General features: G+C 40.8%; 1 long non-coding RNA gene across 1 annotated transcript; it reads right to left on the reverse strand.

Annotated features, from left to right (window-relative positions):
• Window positions 1-3,196: 3,196 nt before the first annotated feature.
• Window positions 3,197-7,640, reverse strand: LOC140682528 (uncharacterized). The gene is made up of 3 exons (XR_012054364.1): window positions 7,559-7,640; window positions 6,060-6,145; window positions 3,197-4,991 (listed from the first exon to the last, which is right to left on the reverse strand). It is a non-coding gene; the product is annotated as an uncharacterized lncRNA (long non-coding RNA).
• Between the last annotated feature and the right edge of the window lie 14,040 nt (window positions 7,641-21,680).

Consider the following 21,680-nt stretch of genomic DNA (forward strand, 5'->3'; position numbering starts at 1 on the left):
GTTTCATTCTTTGAAAGAGTCTCTGAACAGTCTTGCCAGGGAAGTGGTGGTAAAATGGTTTTAGCACTTCTGTGAAAACTGTAGCACAGATGATTAGAGATTATAATACACAGAAGGCCTTGGAGAGTACATTAGATATTAACAAAACTTGGAAGCTTAACTAGAAGCTGGTCAAAGAAAACCAACACAAATCCCTCTTTTCTTTTCCTTTCCTACCATAGTTCAGTCATTTCACACACACAAAACATAACCAAAATGAGAATGAAAATGCTTAGTTCCAGCATGGCTGTTGAGCTGCCTCAAAGAAGATTAAGTCAGTCTGGTTAACATCACTCATATGACAGAATAACAACTTAACGTCATGAGGCTCTTCCATGGCATATCCCAGATTTTGAAACAATTAAATGTTTCAGAATTGGGGTTCAGTATTTCCTAGCAAAACACAGTACTTCATGCAGCATTGTTTCTTAATAACAGACTGAAATTTTCCGTCAGCTTATTTTTTTTAAGCAAGTTTTTGTATGTATTTTTCCACTGATCACTAGGCAAGTCTGCAAGGGTTCAAGGGTTGAATTTACAGCCCTTTTGAAAACAACACATCATATCAGTGGTCATATTGGTGGGGCTAAAAGGTTGACCTTCTGTAGGTGGTTGGGGTCCTGCCCTGGCAAGCGTTGGAGAGTAAATCTGAAATGTCTCTTCAGGGAGCTGTGCAAAAGTATGTACGAGGAGAAAGGCAGAGAATTGCTGCTATATCAGAAACCAGATAGAAAACAAAGGATAGGATTAAGAAATTAATTTTCTAAGCAGGAGTCATCAGCTAGTGCCTCAAAATGCTTAATACATATGTTGAGATACCTGTAAAAACGTGGGGAAGCGATAAGACAGCATTGACAGGTGATTTGCCTATTTACAGCTTGGTCCTAGGTAGAATGGACTAACCATAGCATCACAGAACCATTAACGCTGGAAAATACCTCTAAGATCATGGAGCCCAGCTGTGTTCACCACTAAACCTTGTCTTCAAGTGCCATATCTACGTTCCTTTTGAACACTTCCAGACATGGAGACTCCATCATGTCCCTGGGCAGCCTATTTCTATCCCTGATCACCATCTGCAGGAAGAAATTTTTCCCAATATCCAATCTACACCTCCCATGGAACTATTTGAAACCATTTCCTCTGGTTCTGTCACTTGCTGCCTGGGAAAAGAGGCTGACACTCACTTGGCTACACCCTCCCTTCAGGCATTTGTGGAGAGCAATAAAGTCACCCCTGAGCCTCCTCTTCTCCAGGCTAAACACCCCCAGCTCCCTCAGCCTTTTCTGACAGCACATGTGCTCTAGACCCTTCACCAGCTCTGTTGCTCTTCTCTGGACACACTCCAGCCCCTCAGTGTCTCTTGTGTAGTGGAGGGCCCAAAACTGAACATAGGATTCGAGGTGCAGCCTCACCAGTGCCCAGTACAGGGTGACAATCCCTTCCCTATTTCTGTTGGTTGAACTATGTCTAATACAAATAAGGGTGTCATTTCTTGACTTAGAGGTCAAGAAAACCAGAAACACCACAGTAAAGCCAAAAGTAAAACAGAAAATGCCCACCCTTTTGAAAAGGAAAAAATTAAATGTAACCTGGTCTTATATATGACAGCATCTTGACAGCAACTTCAGTCAAAAGAGAGAGACTGTGAGACATGGTAGGGTGCTCAGAGAAAGCTATTTGTCCATGGATAAATGGACCATCCATTTGGATGGTCCAAAGCCAAGAGTGAAGGAAATGTTGAGGACTAACCACCTCAGCAAGGATGTTGCAGGATAGAGGCAGGGTTAGCCAAGAGGCAGAGCTTCTCCTGTCAAGTAAGTTTGTAAAGCCTGGAATCCGTAACATTAGAAAAATGATGGGCAGTCTGGGATTTGATGGAAGTATATCGAATATAAAATATGGCTCATAGAGAAAGGATTGGATGGAACCTTTCTTCATTCTGTCCTGGACTCTGCAGTCAGTGCAATAAAGCAGCTAAATATCCAGTGCTTCTTCAGAGAGCACTGGATTAAAATGAGGAGCACACTGTCCCAAAAGATGGAGCTGCTGAGGGATAATCAGGATTCAAATCCTGTGATACGAAAAATGCACAGTTATCATTAACAGCAATACTTTTGGAAGAGATGGTACACCCAACACTTTCAAGTACAAACCAATTGTTCGATACTGCAATTAAAACTATGCACAGGCAAGATCAAACTAGCTGCTTTCTGCAAAGTTCATGATCTTCCTTCAGGATCCAGCTGGTGAGATTGCAAATGCAAAGCCTGCAAAAGCAAAGTAAACTGAAGCTATTTTCTCATTGCAGCGGGAGGTATAGGAAGATCCTGTGAAACAAAATCAATTTAATGAAGGAAAGTAACTCAAACTGCCACAGTTCTGCTTGAGTTATATGTTTTTCTGATCTGTTAGTCAGCCTCCCTTTTTAATTTTCCCCAGTGCTCTGAGATGCATAATTTAATATTTCAAATTCATCACCTTTCTGATCTACATTTATCAGGCACTTTGAAGCCATACATAGTGACACCTTTTTAAAAGGACTTCGACAAAAACAAGTGCCTGCAATTTTTTGCTATGCATATGAAAATTCATAAGAACAAACTATTCCCTGTGCTTTAAAATGATCTAGAAATATGTTTGGCAAGAAAGCACTTCTGTGTGTCTGAGAAGAAAATCATTTAAGAAACCATCTCTAGACAATTTAGCAAGGGCTACTTTGTGTGCCCAAATTCTTTAGAAACTATTTATCCAAGCAATAGTTGAAAATAATTATCCAACCACATGCTTACAAAGGAAGGCAAGATTTGTAAGGCAGATAATATCTTTCAAGTCCGTATAGCTGGAGAAAGCAGACAAATTTTCAGGCATACAAGCCTTTCCCCAGCTCGTTTTTTCTCTCATCTTTATAAGCTGGTGTAATAAAATAAACCATTTACATTCCAAAACTATCACAGCTACAACACTGATACTGATACTCACAAAGCTGGAGGCTGAAAAGGCACACTTCATATGGATGTAAGATGTCAGCTGAAAACTGTTATAGCATAGTGGTGAGCAAAAAAACCCTATAACTTTACCAGTAAATATTTCTACAAAAGTGTGTGTGTCAAAGTTCTAACTTAAAGAACTTCCTGGTGAGAATGAAAACCTTACAGGGTTTTTTAGTTTTATTTTGCTTTTTGACTGTTGTTGTTAATAGGAATGTCCTGTTCAGAGAATTTCAATGCCAAGAAAAAAAAAAAAAGGCAGGCACAGGGGTGACTGGATGCTGTAGATTCCTCACAGTTATAAACGAAATACCGGAAAACACATCTGGGAGCCACATTGCTGAAGGCTGAACAAAATGAAGCTAATGATCTGAGAGCCAAAGCAGCATTGAGGCTGAAGGCAGAGAGAGCACTGAATATGCAGTAGACCAGAAATGTGAAGCATCATGAAGCATCATCTCTCCATCTGCAGCTGAGAGATTCCAAATTTGCCAGAACTGCTTTCAATATAAATGTATCTGATCTTGTTTACTTCTACCAGACATGCAATGATGGGAGGCAGCAAAATGCTGGAGAAAATTGTAGCTTTGCTTCTCAATATTCTCCTGTGCCTTTCTCAGCTTAATGCTAGTGCTTCTTGGGTGCCTGCCTCGCTCTTCCCATCAGAGGAAATAAATACAGGTAATAGGACCTCCTCAAAAGCAATCCTCAAACCTTTGGAAAAGTCTGTTACATGGAGGCTGAACAATTCCTACATTTGAGGGATCACAGATCCTTCATTTAGGTATGTTTGGAGAGCAAACCCTAACTGAATGCTTGGAAGTGTCGCCCATGAGTTTACTTTCTCCAGTGGCCTTGTGGAAGAGCTGCTGCTCACTGTGGTGCTTACCCACATATGTGTAACTGATGTCAGTGATGGAAGAAATCATTCCTCATTTGTTCTTGGAAAGTGTCTTACGTAGGTCATTTTCCTCTGCATGGGGTATTTATTCATGCCTTCTTTTAAAGATCCTAAAAGATTGGTGGTTCCTTTTATCTACGGTCTGTTCTTCCTCAAATCTCCATGTCACTCACTTCACATTTGAACAGAGCCATGAAAGGAGGACACTGAAGTGGATCCTGTGTGGTTCAGCTCAGCTGCACCCTTCACACTGATGCCTCTCAGTGAGGCTCACCCAGCCATGTCTCTTGCTATATTTCTAAGGTCACACAAAGAACTGCAGACCCACTGCCTGCTTCACCCTAGCAGACCACCAAGGCCACCAAGCTGGCTGCCCTCAGTGCCACAGGAAGGACACCAGCTGGTTAGGAAAGCAGCTTGTTCTGGTGTTGTCACTGTCTCAAAAGGACAGCTGCCATTCCTCCTCTTGCAAGGAGATGAGTCCTCACAGTGCCCCACGTCTCACTGGGGCAAGGCGGCTGCTCTTCCCATGGCCTCATTGTGCCACGTCTTCCTTGTGCTTTCCAAGGAGCTCTCCAGGCATGAGAGCAGCGCTTGCTTTGCACGGCTGCGTGCAGACTCAATCTGGAAACCGTCTGTCTGCCCCGGCACACGCAGCACCACGGAGCAGCACTGTCCTTCAGCAACTGACTTGCACAAGAAGCTGCCAGCTACTGTAATCCTTAGAAAAATTGGAGGCTTCCTACACAAAACAAAGCACATCCAAACTGTGGAGTAAACCCACGTATATCTACAGCCCTCAATTAATTAATGGAAAAATCACTTAGCAAGGACTGTAGAAGGGATGGTAAAAACAACAAAGCAGAGACAGATTGACCTGTTGATTTCCACCAGGTACAAAGACAATTTTGTCAGTAGCTATTCCATCTGCAGAGTAAGATGTTGGTTTTGTTTTGTTGAGCTATTTGCCTATTTGAAGCTCCTCGTGGAAGCAGCAGCTCCATAGAGAACGGCCTCTCATTTTCTTATGGAGCCTTCCAGAACAATAAGGGCCCACATTGCTGAAAAAAAAGATTAATAGCTTGAATTAAAAAGGATTGGTTTATAGATTTTTTTTTATTCTTTTTAAAAAAACAAATTGCCCCTCCCAGGATACTTCAGCCTGCACTGCAGAAATGTAGACAAATTATAAGCCATGATAAACCAAAGAAAATGTTAAGTAGCTAAAAAGGGGGCTCGGCTGGATAAAAAAAATGGAAAGGAGTAACTGTTGTGTGTACAGTTTAGCTGAGCAATGATGTAGGCCATATGTTAGCTGGCTACAGGCATCTGCTAGAAATAAACAGCTAGCAGAGGAATAACAAGTTAGGAGAGTAAAAGAGCAACAGTTAGACATAATGACAACCCTAAGAAAGGAAAAATTTAGACTAAACCTCAATTTTCCTTTTCCCATAACAAGTCCTAGGAAGTGGAATATTCCCAGGGTTGTGCATAGACATAGTTTTGCATAGTACACAGTCTTATTCCCTCTCAGTTTAAAGTCACTCATTCTGGAGTCCACAATCTTGCACTGTTAATCTCAGTAACCAGAGAGAGAGTTTCTATCCATAAGCATCATCTTCCAGATAAAGGGCCTGTTGCCTGCAGGGAATATTATTAATAGAAAAAATCACTTCAAAATATTGTCTGTTGCTTATGTAAGACAAAACCAAAAGTGAGCAAGTGGGAAAAAAAAAAAAAAAAAAAAAAAAAACACAAGAAAACAAGTATTGGCCTGCTTATCAAACTGGCAAAGCTGAAGTAATTTTGTACATTTTCTGTCCTCTTTTTTATTGCACAATCGTTCTCATTTTGGGTGGGGTTTTAAAAAAAAAATTAAAAATACAGGCCAATGTACTCTAAATGTCATGAAATTTTAGCAACAGCATTGACCTGTCTGACTATTTTCCAGCGTCTCAGGACCCTCAAGCTGGTATCTCTTCTGAAACTGGTTAAGTAAAAACCAGGTGTGTATTCTCCTGGGTCATCTCAGTGGATGTATATTTAGGAATGATAATTTCTGGATGATATTCAAACATTCCTCTGGATCCATGTCATCTTGGCAAACAGTTTTAGATGCACATACTGACCTGTATCTCTTCATCTGCTCTGTGTTTAGCTCAGCCCTTTTACCACAGCCAGTATATGGATTTCATCACACAGAGGTGCCAAGTCTCTGCAGAATTAGAAAAGAGGAAAAGTGTGTGACTCATCCTGAAGAAGACCAGATGTAATGTTCCCATTACCTGTTATAGTGAACACTCTACCATTTCAAAACTATCCTGATTTTTAGGGGGTGTACTGACAGCTTCATAGCTTTTCATTATCATTTGGAAGAATTGTTCCTAAAAAACTCTGTTTTTTCCTATGGCAGATACATAGGGAAGCAGCCTCAGCAGGTTTCAGCTTGAGCCCACCTCTCAAGTTTATTCTTCAACATCTGCATTATGGCAAGATTTCTCAAAGGGAATCTTCATGAGTTAGTGAAGCTTAACCAAAATACTTAAAAATAAACCAATTTCTAAACATCAAAGCAGTTCTAGAATGTACTACTCAGCTCCCCAAAGCACACAGAGACACACAGAAGTAAACCAAGGTTTTCTCCATAGATATACCTTCATGTTCAGCCTATACCTAGGCCCAGGAGTAGGGCCAGCTGTTCAGGTTGACCAATAATGAAGTTTGTATATCTCCCTGTCTTTAAAAAAATCCTTCCTCCTTCCTCCTTCCTCTGCACACACACACAAGCTTCTCATATTGCCTCTGATGTGCCCAATTTTATATAATTTATTGATTACTGTACTAAGGAATGTTCTAGCAACCCCTTCCATGAGATCATCTTTTTTGTAAGCTTGAATTTTCCCCTTTCTCTTGGCTTGAAAATATAAAACAGAGGATACCATCCTTCAGTAGTTACGGGCAAACCATCTGCTCCGCCAAACACAGCAGTTGAAGGCTTCAGTTATTTAAGAACTGCTGACAGTTTATACACAGATTCCTTCAAAATAAATAGCCACAAGCACACAGGAAAAAAAAAAAAAAAAAAGAGAGAGAGAGAAATGTGTCTATTGAGTTATATACATGCATTTTATACATGATCTAATACCTCATAAAGCTGACTTCAGCGACTTACTCAAGAAAAAACAAAATGAAGGGCTAAAACAAGTAGTGCAGAAACCCTTTAATCTTTAAGAAAGGAAACTGACAATACATTCAAAGCCTTCCACCAGTATTTACAGAATTATCATCTGAACTTTCACAGACTGAGACCATGGAGTCAAGGTACATGAGCTGGTAACCATTACATATTATTTAGCCTGAAATCCTGTTTCTCTTGGTACCATTACATATCTGCAATAAACCAAAGATACCAATTTTCTGTGAGTCTGTGGGCACACTTGAAAGTGACTTTGTCTGGCACATAGCAAATCTCCACTTTGTTTATACTCGTGTTTAACCACTGCTGAGACTGGGGCCACCATCTTGTCCCTGGGCTGAGATCACAGAAATATTGCAGCTCACATCAAAGCCAACGAGAAGCATGCACAATGTAAGAGTGGGTATGAGTTCAACAAACTTCAACTGATACCTTTACACAGAGTGCCAGGCCATCTGAGCAGGGATTTCAGCATTCCAGCTTGCTGCTGCTTACCACAGGATGACACACTGGACCAAAAAAAAAAAAAAAAATTATCTTTTTCATCTATAATGTCTCTGAGAAAAACATACAGGACTAGAATAAAAGACTCATAGAATCATTTGGGTTGGAAAAGACCTTTAAGATCATTGAGTCTGACATCATATGGTTTATATCTTATAGTTGCCCAAAGTGGCACCAATAATTTTCTAAGGTTAAACCACATATATCACCTGGAGATAAAGTTTATTTGGAAAATGAATAAGCCAGAAAAATTCCACAGACATTTTTCTTAGTCATTTTATTTTGTGGCATTCATAATGTGTGATTAGTATGGAACAGTCTGTTGCTGGCTCTGCCAATTTCATTTTGGGGTTGAAAGTTATAGGATAGTGTCTGAGAGGGGTAGAAGACCCCTCTAACTTACATTAGCAGCAGTGGCTGGGTAAAGGGAGCTGGTGGGAGGGCACAGAGTGCAGTAATTGCCAGGTAAGCCATGTTGCTAGTAAGGAAAAATTGCTTATATGTGAAGCCTGTCCCCAGGGATACATTTGGACAACAGATAAGTATTCTGTTGTGGCTGAGGACAAAAGGAGTTCCTGTTCTCCTGAAACTCTAATGTTTATGGCAGAGGAATTTCAAGTCCATCTCAACACTATTTCGGCATTTCTTCCACTCTAATTGAAAGAGAGACAAAAATAAGAGAAGACAGCAGTGCAGAAGCACGATGTAATTTTAAAGGAAAGTAATGTTGGAAGCTTTTCAAAGTTTGGAACACATTATCATAAATATGTAGTTGTGTAAAAATTAGTGTTCCAGGATGTTCTGAAATAATGGCTAAAGCAATCATCCATGTATTACCTAAAGGCAGTATAGGAGCATTGTTAAATATGATGCTTCAAACTCTCCTTTATTAATACCTTTATTTTTTTCATTTTTAAAACACATTTTCCAAATGTTCCTCATCCAAGAAAACATTTCCCATGACAGATAATTGATTTCAGATTTAAAAACAAACAGAAACCCCAATGGCAACCAACATATCCACTGGAAAATCAGCCATTGTTAAGCCCCAGTGATCTCTATTATACTTGCAGATATTTGCGGTACTGTCCTCATGCCCTGGAAGAAGGATGTGAAACTCTGACATGGGAGATTTGAAATAACCTGCACAACAATTTCCTGGCAATTACTGTACTCATGAAAAACTGCTTTAGTTTAATCAACCATTCACTCAGGGAAAGAAAGGGCTAGGGGTAAAGGAACCCCACAAGTGTCACCTAGTTGTCACCTGGATGCTCTAAAACAGATTTGGCAGATATAAATTATGATTTTTCGAAATGAGGAAGGAAAACAAATCAACCAAAGCAGCAAACCCACTCTTCTCCTGAAGTACACATGAACAAAGCCTACTGTTATAGGACATTTGTCCAGGCTGCAAATTCAGGCCCTCAAAAGCAAGGACATGGCACAACCAAGGCTGTAGTGCTCAGAGACCAGAAAGGACTTGTGCTGCAGGGCAGTCCAAAGACTGTCCGCTTTGCCCTTTGGACTTGATTGCATTTGCTTGGAAGTGGGAAGATACCGACACGGAGTCCAGTGCTGCAGGCAAGTTATTTAAAGCAAACCTTGAAAACTCCAGTTTCAAGGGTACCTAAGCACTTACAGATGCTGACTTATGCCCCCTGACATTATGAGTTATTAGACACTTCATCCAGCTGGGTGTTTTGGAAAATCCAAGCAGATGTCTAAGTACTTTCAAAAATCATATCTGAATGAAGACCATATTACTTTTGTATTAATAATGTGGAGACCAGCTCATTAAGGAAAACAACTTTTAACTGCTTTCCCTCAACTGGACAAAAGCTGTAATAAAATAAATAAAAGGGCTAATTGGATAAAAAAGTCATTAAAATTTCCTTATTTATTTGGTATATTGAAGGTCATTTTATTGAACAAATAAAATGCCTCTTAGGCACACTGTAAATTTTCAGTCAAGCTTCCTTTTCCATCCAAAGGCAATGAACTGGACCACACATTATTACAGAGAGTAATATAAAAGATACAAAGCAATTTTAAAAAATTGAATTTGTTATTTTATTTATATTTCTTATTCAGGTTCAGCAACAAAATCACTCAGAGACAACATAGGGTCCAAACCACAAAATATTATATAAAACATTCCCAAGAAACTTAAATAAAATAATTTTCTAGCTTTTCATTTGTTTGTTTGCTTCCTATTAGCCATTCATAAATCCTACTAGCGTTCCTCTGTGGTAATAGAACAAGTGAAAAGAGAATATTGTCTGAAGAAAGATTTTTATCCTAATGTCTTTCAGAAGCATTGACAGCAGATGTCTGGATTACTTTAATGCAAACATCCACCAAGAACATTAAACTTTCCTAAACCAGTTGTAACTACCTGTGTTTGTAAAAATCTTCCTGTTAGTAAAATTAGGCCACAAAACACATTTTCCTTTGCACTTAGATAAGAAAAAGACCCAATCTTACTAGGAGACTTGAAGGGAGGAAAAAAAAGTTCTGTTGTTCTTCCTCTAATAGCCTGTCATTAGAGATATCCATTACTATCCAGAAGATTAGGAGAAACAGCATGTTTGGAACAGAGGATGTGGTATTTTCTCCAAATAGTACTTTCATAAACCAAGAGTATCTACACTTATCTGACTACATTATCTTAATGTCAGAGCCAAACCCATTGGTAGGCACTCTGTCTTCAGCAGACTTTGGAGGAGTTGCTAAATGAACAACTGATCTGTTCGAGTCAAATTCTTACACACTTTTTTTTTTTTTTCTTTACCTCCCCAGTAATACAAATGTGCACCTTTAGATGATTAAGTGAAGAACTTGAGCTCTGGAAAACTCTTGGTCCTGCTTTTAAAGCTACAAGACGAAATGTTCCTGTGACAGATGCTGCATGAAGGAGTTGTATGCTCCTTGCTCCACCAACATGCACATACCCCTCATTTCTGAGACTGCCACCAGCTTCACTAGAGAGCTCCAAATAGAGATCTCTTAAACCAGACTGGTCCTTCAGCAGCTCCTTCTTGGAAGCACAACAAATTATGAATCCAACAGAGTGATAATTTTACTTAAACCAGACAACTAGATTGATAATGTACGCTCTTCTCTCCTGTGGCAGGGATTTGAGCTGACAGCCCCATCACAGAAGATTTCCTGTCATTGTAACACTTCTTGTTACTATGTAAAGAAGCCAGGACTGCGAATGAAAACTACTTTTTTGGTACCATTTTCAATTACAAGAAGATTTGTGAAGGGTTTTTGGAGATGTTGTGCTGTTTCCTTGCCTCCGTACTACCTCCTGCATTCGTCTTTTTATTTTGTCTTTCATCTCTTTTCTGATGCCCCACATTCCATCATGCCACACTGCACTCATTAAATAAACCCCTAAATCTAGCTTTTGTCTAGCACTAATCCTTTTATTTCCTAAATCTTATTTAATCCAGAGGGTTTCCTTTCATCTCTTTAACTGTCAGTTGGATCACTACTGTTTCCTATCAACAGCTCCTGAAAATCTTGTATGGAGTTAAAAAGCTTCCAAGTGTTTTTATGATTCTCATTAGATTCTGCTCTCCCCAACACCTGCTAAAGACCATATTGCTGCTGCTCATGCCCTTCTGCCTCCCCTCACCCTGACACAGCTCACAAGCAATAATCACATTAGAAAGGGTCTCCCCACATTTTCTGGACAACTCTCTGCCCTAGTTTCAGCCCATATATTAGCAAGACTTGGTTAAATATGCATAATTTAATATAGGGCAAATTTTTAGGTAAAAGTGATCAAGAAGAGAGTTACAAGGAAAGCTTTCCCTGGCACCACGAGGAAGGGTTCTCGCTTGGTTTTTCATGCATTAAATCACTCTCCGTATGAAAAGGTGTCAGCATTTCCGCCTTGTACTCCCATTTCTCCTTTTGATCCCTCAGTGGCCAGTGGAGCAAAACTGTTGGAAGAAGCAGCTTTCAAAAGTCTCTCCCTGTAAGGAGCAGCCATTTGCTAACAACTACCAGGTGTCTGCAGTAATCTCACCTTCCCACAGCAAGATACTTCAGGTGAGTCCTGCAGGTGAGATGTTGAGTAGAAGTTATGTGAGAGGACACCCCAGTTCCCACACTGCCCATTTGTAGACCATGTATGCCAGCTTTCTGCTGCCAACCTTCAGTGTCCCAGAGCAGCTCCTCACATTGCCCTGCTCTGCAGCTCTCAGAAAGGCTGTACAAATGCCTTACAAATTTTCTGTTCCTTGCAACCTCCCATGGTGCATGTGACAGCATGGAAGGCAAAGCCCAGAGCTGGTAAGTGTACAAATACCATTTCCTCCCAAAGGAGGCAGAGCTGCTGTTGCTACACCATGGTGGGAGGGGAATCTTTATCATACCACCCATCCTTCCTTTAGATGCCCCTCACCTTTCAAAAGTGCTTGTTGATTTTAAAGAGTCCAGAGGCGACCAGTCATTTTTACACCCTACTAGACAAATAGCCCAGAATATCAGATTTAGCAGATCAGATTTAATATAAAATTTTAAAATTAAATATAAGATTTATTTCCATTTTTTCCCCTCCGACAGCAGCAAGCATGACTATGAACACATGAACAGCACAAGGATCAGTGCACCGAGTCATGAGCACCCTCGTTGCTTACTGACAGACAGCACACACAGAGGAAAAGACCATTCAGAGCCACCATTGAGCAGCATGATCTCTTAAACCCTGCTAAGTTCAGGCATGGGATTTCATGCTGAATGCTGCCATGTGGGCCCACTGTACATAACCAGTTAAACTGGCTAGATGGCTGCTGCAGTCCACAGCTGCTCTGGTTTGCACTCAGCAGCAAGTTGTTATTTGCTTTCTTTTGCACAACACAAGCCTCATCTCTCTGCAGACGTGCAGTAGCACGCCTGCTACCTTCGCACTACCGTACTCATGTCTTAGGGTGGGTCCAAGCAAGTTTAGTCAAACTCTAGAGGGTTTTTTTTTATGCTGAAATATTGTCTAAAAAGGCAATGGCAGCATGAATGGGACTGAAACGAGCATGGGAACACAGTAACTGTAAATTTGTCCTCACTCGTCTCCTTATTCAAAATCTTCTAATGTTTTTAGTTAGATTTTGCTCATTTTGAGTTCTGTATTTCACTCAGGTAACAGTACTCTAACAAAGTTAACTAAAAGCTACAAAGTTCAGAGCTGGATTTTTAAAAAATCTTTCAAAACCGCAAATGTCTTGTAATGATGGTTGAACAACCTGGCTCAGGATCCAGACTCCAACCTTTCCTACAACTCAGGTATCAAGTACTCCTACCCAGAAGGTCATCCACCACCCTTGCAACCCCCTTCTTCAGTGTGGGTGTGATAACAGGGCCCAAGCCAGCCCTCCCAGAGGCAATTTTCCAGCATGGTTCCAGAAATTGCAGTGAGCCGGGGGTGACCACAATAACCACTGAGAGAAGATATCAGCTGCACAGGGCCTGGCTGTCTCACTTACTTAATCCTGACAGATGCAGAAAAGCAAAAAAGAAGTTTCAGGTCTCACCAGTCATTTCTAATGCTGCTTCATCATCACCCTTCAAACACTATGTGATTTCAGATACCAAATAAAATAATTTACTATCTAAAGGGGAGTTCACACAGAAAATTTTTTTTCCTGTGATATCTGTGAAAGGAAAAGCCAAAGGAAGAAGTAGCCAGTAGCAGCCAAAATCTCAAATTAACACCACTAGTTTAAAAACAAACTGCTACTTTATAGCCATGCAATGTAAAGGATGTGAGGTGAGTGTAATTTGAGCGCAACAGCTTAAAGCTGGAGAACAAACACTCCTGCTGCCTTTTGAGCCTGATAGAAGAGATCTGCAGAAATGCTACTGTGAAAAAAGGGCCACAACTCATCTGGGGGTTATGGAGGCATATGTTGTTACAAGTCAGTTTTGGACTAAAAAACATTAGCCTTTGCATGTATTTTGCAGAATGTTGAGAACCATGGGCCCTAGGAAATTATTTGAGCGTTGAACCATAGATCATAGGAAATTATTTGAATGTTGAGAACCATAGGAAATTATTTTAGAATTCCTGACTCCTTTATCATCTTGAAATTTGCCACTTCAACCTGAAGTGACATGGAAGAATAGAACTGTGTTAATACTGGGAATTCTCTAATGATGCAGCACCTCCAGCAATGAGAGGGACAGCAGTATAGTCCCTCAATTCTTCAAAGCTTCCTGGAGACTAGTTTAAAGTCAAGAGACATGACATGGTGTGTATCTCATAGGCTGCATTCAGCAACATCCATTTCATATGCCCACGAAACTTGCCAATGTACCAGCAAAGTTCCTTACACGAAGAAGCAGCGGTCATTTCCCCACTCTTAACAAAATGCAAAGTGAGCAGAAGAGCCAGAAGTAGGAAGTAACTGGCAAACAACCATTTGTCACCAGGGCAATTTTAATAGGGGCTGTGGTAGTGTTTAAAAAAAGAAAAAAAAAAGAAAAAAGAAAAAAAAAAAGAAAAAAAATGAAGCAAACATTGGACATGAGGCTCAAAATCTGCCTATAACTTTCTAAAGTATCATGTAATTGTCTAAATGCTTAGCTAAGGTTTCTCTAGCAGGTTTGCTACTTCTGGCATGGCTTTGGTTCCAAAAACACACAGGCAAAAGCAGCACCTAGGCTATTCCACAAACAATGGCAAGTTGGAGATAAATATAAAAGAAAATCCCCCAGATTCTCATTTTTCATCTGGCTTCACTTTAGAGTCCTTCATAATGTGAGGTCATCCTTCTTCAGGAATTACATGACTTGCCCTTTACCCAAGCAGTTTACAAATAGTAAATATGTTTTATGTGAGAAAGCTGGAAGGGAAGCAAAATAACCACAGTTGGGTCTTGAATTTATTTTTCATTTTTGATGAAAAATTCAACACTATTTTTATAACTTATTTTTTCTAAATGAAGAAAAATGTTTCAGAGAACTACCTTGAAGCTCAAGGAGCTATTTAGCAGTGTGCCCTAGGAATCTGTTTAGAGGGTTTGGGGGTACATGAGTACTGCTCAGTTGAAAATAACCATATTTTAAAAACACAGGAACAGACAACCCCATTCTGTCCTAAGTCAAGAAAGCAGGGAAAATGACCAGCTCGGCTGAGCAGGAAACGCTACTTAAAAGGAAGAAGAAATTGTAGGTTTGCTGGAAGTGAGGTCAGGCTTCACAGGAAGTTCACAGGTGGTCAATTGTTGCAAATCTTTTGGATGTGAGGAACATCTGTTAATTACTGATGATTTAAGGCTTTTTTAGCTCCTCATACTCATTTTTAGAAATTTCTAAGCTGCTTCCTATGGAAAAACAAAGAGCCTGAGAACAACAGCATGCCATTAGCGTTCTCATCTGTCTCAAGACTGTCTCCAACCCGGCCAACCACTTCTCTAAAAGAGACCATGAGCAGTGCAAGTCAACTATAGACAGTGATGTTTTGTGGTAAATACAACATTTACCAAAAAAATAAGCTGTAAAATTTTCCATTGTAAAAGCAACTTCTCTTGTTGAGTTCATAATTACTATTGCTGTCACCTTCATCATCAAGTTACCATTCAGCCAAGGAACTGTTGAGTAAAGTCATCAACTTGCTGTAGTTATAAAAGAAGAAAAGCAGGAAGGGTAAATAATAGCACAGAAATTATTAAAAAACAGCCTTGTCACGGAGAAAATTAAATCCTTTCCACCACTGACACTGCCAACTAAATGTTTGTGTTTATCTCTTCTCATGCTTCGTGCTATCCTGAATGTGGGGGATGGCTGCATCTTTGGTGAGGCACTGAAGCAGCCTGATGGGCAGCTGCAGCATTTTCCAGGGACTACAGGACCATTTCAGAGACCCCTGAGAACAGGCTGAATCACAGAACTGTCTGTTTGATCGGCTCTCTCTCCCGAAGCATCTGGATGGAGCCCCAGACAAGAGATGCTCAGAAAAGGAGTTGGCTGCTCGCCCTGCTGCAGATGAAGAATTCGAGCAGCACAGAGAGCACAGGGGAAGGGACTGCATTATTTCCAGTGGAGGGAGAGATGCAGCCAAAAGATGCCTCAGATTTGAAGGAGTTTTATCAAAATACAGAATCAACACATTTACTTGCAAAGGGAGGGAAGAAAGACCAGGATAAATTGACTGGATTTTGAAAGGTCATCCCCATATTTAGTGGCTAAATCTAGCCAAATCAAGGCATAATTTCTTCTCTTGTGATATAATAATTCACAGAATTTAGGGTAAGAGAGTCAAGTCCAAATCAGTCCCAACTCCCTAACAGGATTATTCACACTGTGCATTCATGGGTATACAGGGGGAAACCAATGGCATTTTCAGGATTCCTCCGATGTGCCTGTCAGCTTTTTAGATCCAGGTGCAAACAACTCAAGGTAAAAAACAGTTGTGAACTGTTTCCAGTGCCACAGGCCATTGAGTTCTGATGTTATAATAAATCCTGGGGACACAGTAAGCAGGTATTAGACTGACCACATGCAGGATCAAGCACTAGATTAGCTGGAAGATGGAGGAGGTGGGGGTCAGTGTTGTAGGGAGGCTGTTGATGCCTCACATTTAACTTTTATGTTTTTCAGATTCTGTACTGCTTTAGTGTGTAAAATCCATCTCTAGCTGGGGACCAGGGACAAACAATTGAAAGCTCAGGTCCAAGAGCATAAACAACAGTGGAATGAAGAGAGAAAACCAAGAAGGATGGGACTTCATAATCTAAAGCTGTAATTGGACAATTAACTCCAATATGCTAATGGACCAGAACTTATAAAAGTGAGAGACTTCATGACCGGCCATCCATTTTTGTGACCCTTTTGGGTTCATCTTGGGTGTAGCTCTGGCTGGACTTTTGTACTGCCCAAGGTATATACATTAAGGCCTTTTAATAAATACCTACTTTATTCTTTAACTCTGTCTAGTCTCTGTTCTAGGTCAGCCTTCACAAGGCATCACTCTAACCCATGTGTTAGCATCCCTTGTTCACTCTTACATCATGCAACTGATGTGCAGTCACATGAAATTGCAATGGCATTGAGTGTGTGCCAAGGGTGGACACTGTCCTGACTGCCATGGGTGGGAATCCCTACACTGCCCTAGTCAGATGCCATGATCACAAGGAGTGTCCGTGCTTCACGACATGTAGAGAAACAGAAATCTCTGCAGTCAGATCTTTTCTTTTCTCATGGAAGAAGTGGGTGGTAGCAACATGTCTCAGCTCTGAACTAGATCTTGTGAAGTGGGATGACATACTCAGCTGCTCTCCCATCCCCTCCTCAAAAAAGATAGCAAATTGCCTATTGTTCTTTATTTTCTTGCACATCATTTTGAAAAAGCCTTATAATCACTAATTTGGCTGTTTGCCAGAATGAAAGCACCCCCAACATTCAGAAATGGCACTAGAATAATTAGGCACAGGCAAGCCTTTTTGCACAGAAAGTAAAATAAACTGAAATACTTGCATAAGCATGGCCATTGAATATACTAAATGTTTTTCTGAGCTCCAAGAAAGCCTGAAACATGCTGCTTGAGTACCAATAAAGTTTTGCTCTTGGTAATCACCCAGACTTGGAATGGCCAGAAGTGCTGGCCCAGGATAGCTCATGCCCTTGCTCTCCCTTTCACTCGCAGCCTTTTGTGTTTGCTGCCAAACACCGATAATTCCCTTTCTGCAGACCACCAAGCCTTTGGGACCATGGGAGTAAAACAGTCAGGACACCAGCTTTTTGTAACCACTCCAGTGCTGCAGGACAGAAACAGAACCTCCTCCTGAGGGAACATGAGCTACATGCAAGTATAAGGTAAAATCAACTGACCCTTTGAGTTTTACAGAGCATGAGATGCAACCCATGCGACCATCCTCACCAAAGGGCAAGAGTGGAATCATGTGGAGTCTCCTATGACCCAGCCACAGCTTTAACAAGATGCTCCAGCCATGTTCCATAATATTGACTGCCAGGCCCCACCATGAGGAGCCAGCATCTGCAGCATCTCTGGCTCTGAGAACCTGTGAGTGATTACACAGACACTCCACAGACTCCTTTTTTTCTGCTGGGCAAAACCTGGAATGGCCAGCCCAGCAGTGGGTGTGTAGGAAATGGGTTATGAAGCACGAAGGGTACTGCTATGAAGAAAGGAGGGTTTATTCCCTCTCAAACCTGATTTTTGCCTTGCAGGCGAATAGGGCCAGATACAAGGGGCTCTGCTATTCCCCTTTGTTGCTCTCACACACACTAAGTCAGGGGTACGTGAGCACAACCCTGCCAGTACCTCCGCCGGCAGCAGGAGCACCAGCGCTCCAGGTGCTCTCTCCTCCCTGCCCTGCACGTACTGGAGGTAGGAAAGTTGTTCTTGGCAGAAATTCAGTGGGCATCTGTGCCTGCAAAGGTCTTCATTGCAGAAGAGGTGAGAGAGCTCCTGGGAGTCACTCAGGATTCTGGTAAACAGCAAACTTTTGCAACATGAAATTTAGCAGCACCTCAGAGAACTTAAAACAACTCCATTTCTAAATATTTGCTCCACCATTTAGTGAAGGTCCTACAGTATTTGCATTCACAGAGAACAGAGCTGAAGTGGATCCAGCTCAGGTAGACACATTCCCACATGTGTGTCCCAATCCATCTGTGATTTTTGTTAGTGCCACTGCAGTCACAGAGAGCAGTGGAATAATTCCTGTCAAGTTATTTTATTGACACAGATGTCTTACATATTTTGTCTTCACTGCAGGAGACAGCACTGGGTTAGGCTCTGCAATTGCACACCAACTACAGCTGGTTGGCAGAGCAGAGAAAACCCTACCTGTTAGAAAAAGTAAATTTTCAAGTCCTGCAGTCAGCACATGGTGCCTAAGGGGTCTATGTAAACCTCTGAAATACAGTCCTTTTCCATTAATCCTTTATCTGAGAATCTTGGAAAGGCAGCATAAAAGATAGTCAAGGTCTCTTGCAGAAATCATGAGACCAAAGACCAGATTTCTAAAACAGAAAAATCTAAAAGACAATATCAGGTAGATAAATAAATATGTAAAATATTTCCCAGTATCTGAGTCTGACACTCTCAAAAAAACACCATTTTCTCAGTCTTCTGGTGCCCCTCCTTCCACTTGCACCAGAACCTGGCCCCTCTGGCCACAGGCTGTCCAGACTCAGTTAGAAGATATCCCTTAATACCTCCTCAGGTCTCTTAAGCTGAATGAAACTCACAGGTGTAGAATTCATGTAAATGGCATACAAAATCCAAAGCTGGCATGAATTCTAGCCAAGAAAACCATATATGTGTGGCTTTGCTTTGGAGAAGCCACAGAAGAGAAAATATAGGCTTTTCAGAAAAGGTTTTTCCAGAGAGTTTATTGCAATTTGGGTTTGGAGTCGGGAAGTCACAGCTAGAAAAAGGACTTCAATCTCATAATCTCAGCACTTGTTTACAAAGTAAAATGGACAAATATTTTCCCCCATCAGCATAAATGAATAGCATATGAGTCCTGCAATAAGAGGGTGTGTTTGAGAAGAACAGTGGTTTTTATCTTCCACACATCTTTTCTCTTTTCCCTTACAAGAGAAACTTTCTTGACCTAGAATCTTCCAAAACTTTTATATTTTGAGCTCTGATGCTCTGATGCATCCCTCCCCTTTCTCCTCATTCAGAGGAAGACTTCACCATTGATACACATATACCACTGCTACATTCATAGGCACACATTAGCCACCTCTATGCCTTTACTGCTTTAGACACTGTACATGAAACATTCGATGCTGTCTCCATCAACACCACAAAACTTCCTGACTTTCACCACCGTGGAGCACTAGGACACTCAAAAAGATTCTGTGTGCAATTCCTGATCTGAAGCCCAGTGAATCAGCCAGCCCTGTCCCTCTGTGGGGCAGAGAAGGGATAGGACTTTGAAGCTCACTGGGAAGGTTATAAAACTCAGTGGGGGAGATGACAAACAGCCAGAAGACTTCCCCTCCGTGGAAAGGGAACTCGGTGGGTCATCTCTGGCAGTTCCCATGGCAGCAGCACCACAGAGGGAAGAAGGGCAGTCCCTCTGGTAATTAGATTTCAGGCTATTCACATCTTCAAGCAAAAACTTTGAATTTAATTTTCTACATTGATACGGCAGACGAAAACCTCAGGAACTGATGTCATGCAAAACTCCAAACAAACAGACTGAAGACACAGATGCTGCTGAAGATAGAAACGTGCTTGACTTTAAGATTAGATTCATTTTGGGGTGTCAGGGCATGTGGGAACAGCAAAAAACAACCTACAATATGTCCGATGCCTTTAAACAGTATTATTTCTAATATCAGTTTGGACTTTCTTTCCAGAGAAACAATGCTTTTCTTAGCAAACTGCTTCTTGGTGAGTTTTTACTTTGAGTGGAAGGAAAGCCACTGGACCACATCCCACCACCCTCTGGGATGGTGCGGAATGACAAGTATTGTGCCTGAAGGCCCAGGGTAAGGGAAGGCTTCATAATTTCTTCCCTCTGTTGTAACTCACAGCATCAGAGAGCTCCTCACCAACTGCTGCTGATCCCACACACTGCAAGAGCTCTTAGTGCAGCTGAGCACTGGTGACTCCTGGATCCCTTCCCAGAAAACTCTTCCTCTAGAAAAACAAGCTCTACAGATTAAAGAGAAATATTTAGATAAACAGCAGGACCCGAGATATAAAAAGCTGGCCTGGCCAAGAGGAGACTAGAGGTCCTATTTCAGGTACCAGAGCAGTGAGTGACATTGGCAAGAACAAAGGCTAGCATAGAAAGTCAAAACTTCCTTGCTGAGCTTGGATAACTTAAGTTTACATGGATTTATAATTTCAATTGAATTTGTGCATAGATATGTTAAGTTTTAGAAACAGACAGTGTTCAAACAAGCTAAACTACTCTAAGGCACTCTTGCTTTCTTTTCACATATCACATTGAATTATTTCATTGCCATGAAACTGTAAAGAAAAAGATGCTACCATCTTTTCAGTGTACATGGTTTTTAAAAGGGACATAAAAACATCAAAGCAGCAAAATGAAAACATTTCTAAGGTTTTGTTGAATTCAAACCAAATCAGCTTCAGCAGTTGGCAGTGGGATGTCTTTGTGCTGCCCTGTTAGGATGCAAAGTGAATGTCATTCTCTGCACTCATTTCCTTACAGGGCCAATCTGAAAGCAAGCTTTTCATACATATAAATGCAGCCTCCACAAGTCCTTCCATCCAGCTCTAAACCTCAGGATTTTTTTCTGCCGTTTTTCAGGCAAACCAGCTGCAAGTGCTGGACAGGCATATTTTTTCAGGCTGTATCCACTGCCCAATAGCCCACACTTGAGATAAAACTGGTGCCAATGGAAGCAAGCTGGAAGACCAGTGGACCCATCAGAAGACCCACCAGAGCTGTCAGTAGGTGAGGGATCCACAAAAGAGTCAAGGAGTGATACTGAGTCTAATAATGATATTAATTTTTGCAAATTTTTCAAAGCATAGACATGTCTGGACCTGTGACAGAATGGAAGAGAAATAATCACAGAACAAGGTCAATGCAAGGAAAAATGATCTTCACTTTGAAATGGCACCCTAACCCAAATAAGCAGATTTTCTTGCATAAGTTATACTAAATAGTCATCCCAACATATTAATTGAAAAAGTGGTGTCCTTGTTTATTGTATCACTGAAGAAATCTAAGCATCTTGGCATTTTGCTATTAAAAAATAATAATCATCATTTTGAAGTACAAATTAAACCAACCAAAACAAAAATGGTTTAATTTGCCAGCAACTTCAGCTCAGAAGAAAAAAACACAAATACATTCTGGCCAGGACAACAAACAAATCTTTTAAGGGGAGTTGGTTCTTAGGTCATATATTCATGCGTTAGGAACACAGTATCATTACATCAGGGATGCAAAAGCCAAATTGCATTAATTTCATGAAGTTGTGAAGAAGCTGGTGTCTCTAGAACTATTCATATCTCTTTTTTCCATTATCTTTCGTTGCTCAGTTACTATTCTTTTTCATTACTTGCTGATAGAGTGCT

This window comes from Taeniopygia guttata, chromosome 2 (assembly GCF_048771995.1).
Source record: "Taeniopygia guttata chromosome 2, bTaeGut7.mat, whole genome shotgun sequence".
Taxonomy (NCBI): Eukaryota; Metazoa; Chordata; class Aves; order Passeriformes; family Estrildidae; genus Taeniopygia; species Taeniopygia guttata.